Raw genomic sequence first — 12,450 nt, 5'->3', positions numbered from 1 at the left:
ACGTTTTGGGGGCTTGACGTTCCGCTCAGATCCGAGTTTTGGAGGTTGCTTCTTCCCTGTCCAACCTGCGGGAACCCTTTGGGTAACAGGGTCACTCGGTTTCACATTACATTTTGCAGCACGTGCAACCCTTTTCGTTACACTTACACGCAAACCTTTTCAGCTAGTCCTGAAACAACTCACGGAGGGGTGGGGAGAGGGGAGAAAAAAAAAAAGACCAATAATGGAAACACTGACACAACATTTACTGTAACAGCATGATCAGCAGCAACTATAATTCTTCTGAACGTTACACCCACGCTGCTTTCTTTGGCCTGTATACCTTGTATATTGCCTTGGTCTAATTGGTTAATTTAATAAGCTTCAGAAATATTTAGTCGCCTGGCTCGAGAAGTTGGACACGATTTCCAACCGGGTAGCCTGGTTTGCGACCACAAGCTGCTCGGGGGCTGGCGCACGCGCGCTGCGGCACGGCATCCCGCTCCCGCCTCTGCCGCTTGCTGCGTTTCCTCTCTGGAAAGCAAACAAGTCCAGCTCCGTTCCCAGCAACGCAGGGCGGTCGCTCTGGATAGGCAAGCGGCTCGACAAAGGTTAAACTGAATTAGCTGAACCCACTCAGCTTTCCAGGTCTGCCACAGCGTTTCAGAAAGGCTGGGGAACGCCGAGAGCAGGCGTGAGCTTTTTGGAGGAGTCGAGATGCTGCGACGGATACACAGACTGGCCAGGACCCAGGAGACCCTCTTCTAGTCTTGTCTTTGCCAGTGACCTACTACATGACCTTGAAGAAGCCACTTCACATGTTTTTCTTTCCTCTTACCCTTTTTCTTGTTTGATTATAAAGTTTTCCAAGTGATTGCATCATCCTGTTTGCACAAAATAAGCATTTGCATAACGTCTAGCACAACAGAGCCCTGATCGCAGCTGGGCCTTCTAGATGTGACAGTTATGAAGAAAAATATTAGCAAACTCAACATGCTTAAATGCCTATTATGGGTATTTTGTAACCAGCATTTCTTCGTTAAGGATTCTGCTATGTTGTTTCACCAGAGGACAGGAATGAAGGGGAAAGTCCTGGTTGGAAGATGTTGACTGAGGCCATTTCTTGAAGGCAGAACCTGAACCTCTCCTGCCATGGGGAGACAGAAGAGGGATGGACTGTGGTGTAAGCTGACAGTAAAAAATCCAAAACAGCTGGTTGGCAAAGCTGCCAGCCACTCGAGATATTAGAAAACATGGCTCTGATACCATAATACAAACATTTTCCTACTCCTAGTACCGGTTTCACTAGGTCACTTCACAGGACATTGGTGCCTTCAAACCCAAATGCTTTGGTTCAGCCTTATGCAGACACACAACTGTGTCCTAGCCCCGTGATTGAAAAAATATCTTTTTGAATCATTTATAATGTTAATATTATTCCTATAGACTGTATTGCCCTTCACACCCACCTCCAAAATGGCTAAGAATCAAATAAAGAGATAGCGGAGGAAAAAAAAAAAAAAAAAGACAAGAAGTGACCAATCTTCCAATCTTCTACACCTGAGGTTTGCAGCTTGCAACTGTCTTAAGTAGAAGGCTACAAAAGAGGCAACCGAGCTCACAGCAGGAACCTCTAGTTCTGGCAGCAGCAGTGGCAGTGCCCCAAGGACAACCCTTCGGAGGAAGGCGGCCAGCGGCTGCAGCCGCTTGGGCTGTTTAAGGGCCCGGATCGCCTCCTCATTTTCTGACAAAGCACAACAACACTCAATGCTGCACCCAGAAATTTGGCCTTGCAGCCTGGAGGAGGGAGTCAAACCAGCTGTGACCCTGATCCTCTTCCAAAACATCACACATCTCCTGAAAAGGAAGGAGGGAGAATGGGACAGGCAACACATGTTGCTTAACAGCGAGAAAGGAACAGCACCAGCATCAATGCTGCTTTTCCACACCCATTCCCAAAGCTTGGATTTCGGCCTTTTGTCATGTGAGCTTAACAGGCAAATTGGGTCTGAATGAGATCATTCGATACAGCCCAAGAAACAATAACGAACATGCAAGATATCATCATGTCTCTTGTCTTGTAGGTGCCCAAGCCCTCTTCTGCAAGGCACCCACCTGTATGGGGGTGAAGAACCCCTCCCAGGGCTAAGCCAAACAGATTGAAACGCACCACTGTGAAGCACCTTGCTCTAAAGTTCATTAAGCCAATGTCAGACTCTGGCTCTCTTGATCTTCAACTCGGGTCCTGCATCCTCACACTCGCTTCCTCAGTTCTTGAGCCAAGATCAGATATCGCTGACCAGCTGCCACCAAGCTCAAAGAAAATGCTTCCATGATTTCTGCAAAACTGGAGATTTCCAGAGCTGTCACGTATTCCCTGCATGTGCATCATAGCACAGCTACTTGCAGTAACAGCACTTACTGTTTGAGAGTTGTCGCTTCCAGGGGTTTTAATCCCATGTGCCACGATGTCACGCAACATTGGGGTATTCCAACTGCCTGGAACAAACTCCCCAATGCCAGTCACTCCTCCTCTGCATGCTCAGACTGACTTTGAGTGCTCTCTTCTTGTTCTCAGCACCTTGCTTTTTGCTGCTATTTTGAAATTTTTAAATTAAAATTCAAGGGTCTTTTCTTTTAAACAAAGGAGAAAAGAAGTTGCAATGTGTAAAACACTTTAACGAGCTGCAGCACAGCCAGCTGGGGCAAAGCTGGATATGATGTCAGGTTGTTGGTGCTTTAACACAACAGGGCTGTTTCCCCAAAGTATTTCTCTAACTAAGCAGAACTCAAAGATTTCCTTCTCCAGCAAACACCTGAGCTGAAATGACTCACCCACTACGTCAGCAACTGGCCCAGATCTCTCAACCCTCAAGCCAAACCTACATACACTGCTGAATTTTCCTTCTGTAGCTTCTAAAAAGCTCTGTCCATCTATATTTTGCATAAAAAAATAACCCTCTCTCCATTTGCTTTCGTGCAGGTGAAGGAATGACTGGGGAAAAGGATATTTGTAAGACTGGCTATAAAGCAAAGTCATTTTTTCAAGCATTATAATGTGTCCATCTCTAATCAAATCACTTCTCATTTTTTCAGCCTGACTTCCTTCAAAAACAGTGCATATATGATCATGGTGTGCACGAGCACGCATCCCTAATAACTTTTGAATGAGTTAGCTGCTTTCAACTGCATTCGAGAGAGAGGCCAGGACTTTCCAAGCTGTCACGTTGCTACAAGTTTTGCAAAAACAGGCAGATGGGTAGAAGAGAGAGCTCCCAGAGACAGCGTGCGTTCAGCTGGTGCTGGGCACCAGAAAACGGCGTTGTAAAGGCGGCAGAGCCGCAGTGGAAGGCTGCAGTCAGCCAAGTGATACCCAGCTGCAGGACACCAACTACTAGCTGAATTTTTTATTTTATTTCATTTTTAAAAAAGGACATGGTAACGAAAGTCACCAGTCAAGAAATGAATGGCCTTCAAGAGATTGCACTCAGGAGACCGGACAGGACAGGCCAGTACTTCAAAGGATGCCTACAAGCAAAAGTACTATTAATTTTAACTAAATCCTGGGCTAGACACTCCCTCTTACACTGGTGTAATCATTAATTTCAAAAGAGTGACTTCTGACATACCCCACGGTAAGCCCCGGATCACACAAATCCGCTCTTGACGGCCGGCGCAGCGCCGGTGGAAATCAATAGGATTACTCATAGCGGTAAAGTTAAGCACGTGTGAAAGCGTTTGCGAGATTGAGGCCTAAGGCCTGGCCTAGGCACAGCTCTTGTACTTGAAGAACTAGTTCACTTCAAGGTTTGTTTTGTTTTGGGTTTTATTTTTAAAGAAAACAACAGAATAATTAAAGCCATACAGGCGCTTTAAAGCGGCCGCGCTCCCACTGCTGCAGCGGGACGCTCCACCCGCGCGGCCGCCCTCGGCAGCGCCGCTCGAGCTTTCCTCGCGCTCCAGGCGGTTCTGCCCACGCGGTTGAAGCAGCCCCGAGTTTTGCGCTTTGAGCAGCTCAGCAAGGAGACGCAAGCCCACTACTTCTACTCAAAGCTGTCCAGATAACTCAACCGTGGGAGGCACCACGATGGAACTAGCAATAGATCCTAGCAACATTTGTTCTAGAGCTTGCCGAAAAGCGGGAGTGTGTTTTCTCATGATTTCCTTCCTGTCCTTTTTCCCCACCTCTCAAGCCCCATGGCCGGAGTCGGGGGGGGAACCCACAACCTTGGGAGCTCACGATTTCACGTGTGCAGAATTAAGGATAGTGGAAAAGGTCAAGATTGTTCTGCGAGAAGAGGACAAAAGGGAGCCTCTGCTTTAAGCAAAACACCTCAGGCTCTGGGAGATGCTGCTAGGAAGGAGGGGAGTGCAGGGAACATACATGTCTGGACTGCTAAGAGGTTAAAAAAATTGTCACACTTTCAAAGAAAAAGACAAAAGGCATTAAGAGTAAACAGGAAACTTTGGAAATCTATTTCACTCAAAGTAGCAAACATCTGGAATAAATTGTCAACACTTAAGACCATCAAAGCAAAGTATTAATGAGGTTAAGAGGCAGCTAGACTGGAGGAGGAGACCCAAGAATACATTGACAAAGGCGAGAGGTGGAGCCCAGATAAACCTAGAGGCATCAGGCTCAGTAGCCTACAGGGCTTAGTTTTTCTCCCTGCCCAATCATTCCTTATCTTTTCCTTGCTCCAGGGTCAAAATAACTTCTTCTACCACTTTTTTTTGTTTGGTTATGAAAAGCGAACAATACTTTATGCTAGTAATTCTGTGCTGGCATATGTGACACGGTGCTTCAGTGTTGATCCTCCAAATTTCGAAGTTTAACTCAGGAGAGCACAAGAACACAGAGTGCTCCTTCCACCCTGTAGAGCTTTCTGAAGTCTGGACTCCTTGTGCCTCCCTTCCACCCTCCCAATTAAGGATTCTTCTGACTTTTATTACAGAATGTTTCTTAAAGAATAAAAACCTTGTCCTTCTAATCAAAAGGATTTAGTAAATCTCCCTGTGGATTCAAGAACTGTTTTTTTACAGACTCATTTGTTTTAAAGTAATTCAAAACAGGCTGAAAAACACCTTTAAAGATGTCAAAAAACAGTAGGCATAAATGAATAAAGAGTATAAGAAGGAAACACTTAGCCTTATCCCTTCATATCCAGATCCCTCTCTAGAGGGGATAATCAGAAAGCTATGTTGGCTCTTAGTCAAAAGAAGAGAGCAGTCTCCCATCTCTGCCTGGGCTGTTATTAACTATATTGGTTTCATTCATGGTCACTGAAATCCCAAGATCAGCTTTTAAAGGATGTTATTTTCCACCTCCCATTATTGAGCAATGGAACATTCATAAAACGGTAGGAGGAAACAACTGGAAAAGAAACAACAAAGCCTCCAAGCTCCCCCCCGCCAGTTAAATTCAGCTAAGCTGAGGATTCAGCACGGCGTCGATTCAGAGTGCGCACGCACGTTGGAAAGCGTACCTGGGGGAGGTGGGACAGAGAATAATAAAACATGCACTTGCCTGTCCTCTGCTCCAACAACCGCCCACAAACCTCAGCCGAGCCTGGCAGAGCAGGAGAGGTTTCAAAGATTCAGAGGGTTTCCACAGCCGGGTAAGGGATGAAGATGCTTTTAACTGCCAATGTATTAGACATATGAGAGTCCACACAGAGCACCACAGCTCATCTAATAGCAAGGGCCAGCTGTGCAGCTCGTTAGCAGCTGAGCACCAAGGTCCAACAAGATGGGGCCTGATTGACAACACCTGCAGATGTTCACAGTCCTTGCAGAGGACAGCTTAGGCTTTGCTTTGCCCTTGATGGCTTCTCCATTAGCTTGACCCAGAGGGAGAGCTGGTGGGCACTTGCCCACCGTGAGCCACCTATGCCTGTCCCATGGCACCAGGACTTTGTTTTTAACCTGTGGCAAGAGAAATCTGCCCTGGTACTTGCAAATCACATCGTTTTAAACGAGCGGAGGCAAGACCTCATGTTGCTGGTGAGGGTAGCCACCAGCCATCTAAGGCTCCTTGAGCCCTCAGCAGGGAGCAGGTCTCCTTTGGAGGCCAGCTCAGGCCTGGGTCCTCGTCCTCCAGGCCCTTTCACAAGGCCAAGTGAGCCAAAAGCACCAAAAGCACTTTGTTTTCCAGACTAAACACGCAGCCTGCAGCACAGCTCCAGCACCCCGTTCACCCAAGTGCTATTTTTCCAGATATTAAACCCCATCTCAGCCTTTACGCTTCTGACCAAGCTGGGAGGGCAGAGACTTTTGCCAAAAGTAACTGATTTCCTGTCCTACAAAAAAAACTTAGTAGCTGGTATTTTGCTGCATCCTTTTAAAACATAATAGTTTAAAGGCTTACCAGCATGCCTGCAGATACCTCCCTGCTCCTGGCCTGGCAAGGGCTCCTCACCCCCGTGTTGTGGATAACTTCAGTAACACCCGCACCTGCGACCAGCACCAGCTCCTCAGCCTTAAAGGCACCAGGCAGGAGAAGTAACATCAGCCACGGTTTTCCCCAGTTTGGTGTAAAACAGCCTCTTTCAGAGCTCTGCGAGTAGCGTTTGCAGCTACCCAGGTAACCACGCTTGCGCTCATTCCCCAGATTACGTAACTCTAAGTAAAAATCCCAGGTGCACCTGTCAGAAACCTCCATTATTTCAGATACTGTGCCCACATGTGCTTCTAGGATCTGAAGTCTTCCTCCTTCAACTCAAAACCCCATTTATGTCATAAGAAGTCTTGAGTATGGGAAGAGGCTTCATACCATGTCAATGGACCGTAGCAGCTACAGTTGCACAGATGCTTATGCACAGCACCAACATACCTAGGGAGGTTCCCTAGTAAACCGTGAACCCCAACTACAAATCACATCTGTGGGCTTTGGATTCTTTTCTGGTGCAAGGCACAGGCTTGCCTTTAGGAATCCAAGTGAATTTGCTCTTGCATATAAATCAGCTTTGCCCGGATGCCTTTGGGATGGGTATAAGCATTGTTGTAGGCTGACTTAGAGTGGTGTAGCTGTCTGTGGTTCATTGGGAACAGCTGGCTGGTGACCACTTGAATTTAAACAGATTGATATGGAAATGAAGTAAGGTCCACAGGTGTGATATTTTTCAACATAGTTACCCACAGGCAGGTTAAAGACCCATGATCTAAAATGCAGTCAAATGAAGTGTTCAACACTAATTATCATGGCTAAAATCAAAAGGCATTTCAGAGATGAACAAGGAGGAGAAGGAGAATTTCTGGGGTCAGATTCTGCCTGGTATTAACAACTGGGAGGGCAAAATAGAAAGCACATAAAATCAGTGGATGATGGGCAGCGCACTAGGGCAACTTATAAGGAATTTGGAGGACAGGGTTAGAACACAGAGTTGTCTTGGTATATTGGAGGAGTCCAATATCAACAAGAAAAATCCAGAGAATAATTAGCTAGACATTAGCCCCTCAAAAAGGAAACTGAGGTTCAAAGTGAAGCACCAGCTGATCACGAGTCAATACTGCAGGAGAGTAAAAGGCAAGTGTCACTGTGGAACATGTTAAAAAGCTGCTGTATGTAAGATCACAGAATCACAGATTTGTTGAGGTTAGAAGGGACCTCTGAATATCATCCAGGCCAACCCTCCCGCTCACAGCAGGTTTCCCAGGGCCCTGTCTAGTTGAGTTTTGAGTAACTCAAAGGATGGAGACTTCAAACAGCCTCTGAGCAACCTGTTCCAGTGTTTACACTCACTGGAAGGGGGGGGGGGAAGTGTTTTCTTACATTTAAAGATGTTTAAAGGGATTTTCCTGTATTTCAATTTGTGCCCATCGCTTCTTGTCCTTTTTCTGGATACCACCAAGAGCAGTCTCACTTTATTTTCTTTACCCCCCCCCCCAAAAGGTACTCATACATATTGATAAAATCCCCCCGAGCCTTCTCTTCTTGAGGCTAAACAATGACATCTCTCAGCCTCTGCTCATGTCAGATGCTCCAAACTCTTAATCATCTTAGTGGCTCTTCACAGGACTTGCTCCAGTACAGCCATGTCTTTCTTACATGGGGGAGCCCAGAACTGGACCCAACACTCCAGATGTGGTCTCACCATTGTGGAGTAGAGCAAAAGAATCATCTCCCTTGGCCCACAGGCAACACTCTAACATATCACAGGATGCTGTCGGCCACCTTCGTTGCAAGGGCACATTGCTGGTTCATAATCAGCTTCTTGTCCACCAGGTCTTCTTCTGCAAAGCTGCTTTCCAGCTAGTCAGCTTCTAACTCTGCCAGTGCATGAGGTTATTCCTCTCTAAGTGCAGGACTTTGCATTTTCCTTGGTTGAACTATATGAGGCTTCTACCTGCCCATTTCTCCAGCCTGGCGACATTCCTCTGAATGGCAGCACAATCATCTGTGATATCAACCATTCCAACCAATTTTGTACTGTCTGCAAACTTTCTGAGAGGGTACTCTGTTCCATCATCCAGATCATCAACAAAAATGTTAGACAGTATTGGTATTGTATTTTCACATAGAAAACTCACACTTCAGGCAATCTGCACCTTTTTAACATTAGTAGAAATTCAAGATGTATCCTCAGATAACCCATGCTGACACACTACTGACAGAACAGAGGTAGAGGGGAATCAGAGCTATGGAAATTTCAAGGGTAGGAAGAGCAGGCTATGGAGGATCAGAAGCAAGAAGAATTACTGAGAGAGAGAGAGAGAGAGATGTGGAATAAACTCACCCCCCCACACACACATTGCCTAGATATATACATAATCCTCCCTGCTGCTGAATCTCAGGAGGGTTTGGGGGGTTTTTTTGGTTTGGTTGGTTGGGGTTTTTTGGTTGTTATTTTTCAGATAACCCCTGAATTAATTATTCCATTCTTGCAGGTGCTGGAATTTTGTGTCCAAGTTGGCATATCAAGTTTTAAGAAAAATATACATGAAGTTAAGGTAATCCTACAGAGAGAAAAGAATTGGAAGTGTAGAAAAGATTCCTTAGAGGAAAACCTAGAGAGGGGAAAACTGTTTTTTTTTAAAAAAAACTAAACAATCTTTCTCTATGCTAATGTTTATTTCAAAGAGAATGGAAAGGATGAAATTGGCTCAGTTTGCAGACAAAGATTTCAGGAAGATAGTAGAGGGAAAAAAAATGAGTAAGTATATGGCCAATACTTGAATAAGGTTTGCTCTGGACTTCAGGCCATCTAGAAAGTGTAGACAGGTCAGACACATTTCTAAAAGGGATCCTGCCTCCAAGCAGAACGGACAGGGGAGCTCATGAGCGCCTTTCTCTCTGCCTTTTATAACAGTGTATTTCAAAGGCTACTGTACCTATCTGCAGGGCTTCAGCAAGGAGGACTGAAATGAAATTCAGATTGATAAGAATTCTTAGAACAAGCCTGTAATATTTCCATGGTATTTATCTTTCCCTATTATAAAAGGGCAAAGTCACAGCTCCAAATTCTCCTGCTTGATGGCTCAAGAACCCAAGGTGCAGAAGCCCAAATGAGCAAAAGTTTGATGGTGTAGTCTCACCCAAAGATCTCCAAGTCAGTTCCTGGCAGTAAGTAAATGCCTACTGTGCCACCTCTGAAATGCAGCTATCATTCTGAGATGGACAAGAGAAAAAGGGAAAGGATTTTGAAAAAAAATGTATGGATGAGGAAGTTGCAGTGTAATTGCCAAAACCTGAAGGCAAATAGGAAAGGTCATGTGGAATTTGGACCTTTATGTAGTGCATAGAGTCACAAGAGCTCTGGGTTGTTGAGCACTGTCAGCATACACATGCTAGGCATATGCCAAGGACCTCGCAGTGTGCAACCTGCGCCTTGGGTCAGTCCCCATCAGGGGCTGGAGGGCATTTGGACTGGATCTCAGGCAGATTCTCATTTAGTTTCCTCCAAAACCAAGCCAGTTTACTCAAGGTCAGTGGAGACAGTCAGGAGATTTGCTTCAAAATCGCACTGCTCCCAACTAGATTGCTCATCTAGACGCAGCCTAGCTCAGTGCAATCTGCACTGAAGTGGTCTTAGTTTCCATCCACCCCACCAGCTCTATATTCTGCCCCACCTGTTGCTGCCAGGGAGCAGCAAGTGCAGACTGTTCCCTTGGGGGAGCAGGAACCAACCATAGCAACACAGTGGCAGGAGAGCATAGTATCCCACAGTACCAGAGTGAGGCAAGCAGAGCAGAGCCAGAGATAGTAACCACCTCCAGTCACAAGTCCAGATCATCAGGCACCTTCTTGGTAAGAAGACAGGTCCAAGGTCAAGCTGGGAAGTCAATCCATAGTTGAGGTCCAGTGACAGTAGCCAGGCTCAGCCACAGCACAGCAATTGCCAGGCAGGTCCAAGATAAGCTAGGAAGTCAGTCTACAAGTCGAGATCCATAGCCATGCACAGACATGGCTGTGACTGAGCTGCAGAACAACACTTCTACAACACAGCTCAGGAAGGGAATAAAGGCCCAGGGCTGAGCTTAAGTAGGGCTCCTGGGCTCATGAGCAGACGTATGGGTGGAGACCCCAGGTGAGACTGGTCAGGGCCGTTAAGGCCTGTTAGGTCTCTGAGGGCCCTGACAGTTGCAAACAGATGACAACAGATTCAGGGAGCTGATGTGGCTGACAAGCAAGGAGTTTTCAGCATGATCAGCACCCTGTTTGTGTGAGCTGCAGTGCTGACACGAGGGAGGGGAGGTCTGCAGCCAGGGAAGGAGGAGGATGTGGAAATGCTCAACCCAGACTTGTATCAGCCTAATATGCCTCAGAACTGCACTCTAAGAAGTCATTTAGCCATTAATAACGGATGAAAAAGAACCTATCAAAAAGCCTGCATGCTTTGATGGAAAAATAGGTGACCTCATCTTTCAAGCACAGTATCCTCAAAGTTTTTGCCTTGAAGTTTTTAGCACATAGGGGGAAGAATACACTCCTCTGGGTAGGAGGCCAAAGGTAAGCCTGTGTGCCATTTTATCTACTCTTCTGTCTCATTCTGAAATCTTTAAACAGTGCAAAACTCATGAGTACCTCCTCGATATCTGATTCTCAATGACTTTAACCTACATCAGTGAAACTGTCTGGAGTCATTTGGTCCAATATGTGATTTTGTGGAGCTAATATAAGTCAGTATGAGACTTTGCATATGTATTTGTGCTACAGAAGAGTATTTTGCAGATCCATGACCTGAGCAGTTTCTAAATGAAGTCTGTAAATGACATCCACTTTGGAGCTCTCTCCTATAAGCAGATCCTTTCTTTGCAGAGAAGTGCTGTCACTTGTGCCCACATAAAAGTCCAAAGCAGAAGCTCATATATCATCCTTTATGCCACTGAAAATGCTCCAGCCGCATTACCACGCATTGTATAGGTACAGCCTCATCCCATAAGCAGTGCTCCCACACCTATGAGCAGAAACACATTCAGTGGGGAGAAGAGCCACCATGTCAAGCAGTGGTAGGATCTGTGCTTGTACAGGAAAGCTCAGCTTCTGGCAGAGATGCTGCAAGGTGGAAAAGGAATCAATGCAGACTCTTCCATTGCATGGGGCATTATTAGTCCTTAAAAACATAGTCAAGTTGCATACTCCAACTCTCATTGGGAGGGAGGGGACTGTGTGACTGGGCAGTCATTTCAAATGATGCAGGCACATGCTCCAAACAGTGTTGAAGCCTTTCTGCATCTTCAGCAAGATTCAGGCAAGAAAGGGCTAAATTTTGCTTCTAGGTGTGTCCACGAATATTTAGAAGAGAGATAATTCCTGATAGATACATATGGGAATCACTTGCTTATTTCTAGAAGAACACTGCTGTTACAGGAACATGCATACTGCTTTCTGGATATAGGGGCAAGGAATGAGATTTACTGTACCAGCTCTGTGCATGTCCTTGCTAGGAGCCTTCTCATTCCAGTATTACCGTATTACTGAAGTTCACTCAAAAAATGGGGCTGAATGTCACATCCGTGAGCCAGGCAGATGATAAAGATTTTGTATGTAATTTTTACCTCTCCTGATGAGGGCGGAATTTGACATCTTGCCCTCAAGCTACAAAGACCAAGATGGGAATAGAAAAGAAGTAGCTGAGACCTGCTCTCATTATCTGTGCGGCTGTAGTGCCAACAACACTGATGCAAAAGGAAACCATTCTCATTTGTTGCTAAAACAGCAGAAACATATTTTTTCTTTGGTTGCAGTGTCCCTCTGACTCCCATGCAGAAGGTGTTCATGCAGTATTCCACATAAGCGGAACATGTCCAGTTCCTAGAAGCCCAAGTAGGAGAAACCGAAGCCCATTTTAGAAACTGCACTAATCTCAGGTTGTAAATGTGAGAAGTAGTTTGCTTTCATGTGTAACCCTGTTCTTGTCTTGTCTTTGTCCCTAGGGTTTTGAATGACCTTGGGCAAAACACATCCCTTCAGCATGTCCCACATCTGTAAAACAAGGATCATGACCAGCTAGTGAAAAAAACTAGGTGCTA

The sequence above is a fragment of the Rhea pennata genome, chromosome 20 (assembly GCF_028389875.1).
Source record: "Rhea pennata isolate bPtePen1 chromosome 20, bPtePen1.pri, whole genome shotgun sequence".
Taxonomy (NCBI): Eukaryota; Metazoa; Chordata; class Aves; order Rheiformes; family Rheidae; genus Rhea; species Rhea pennata.
The sequence above is the reverse complement of the archived record's forward strand: the minus strand, read 5'-3'. Positions refer to the sequence as shown.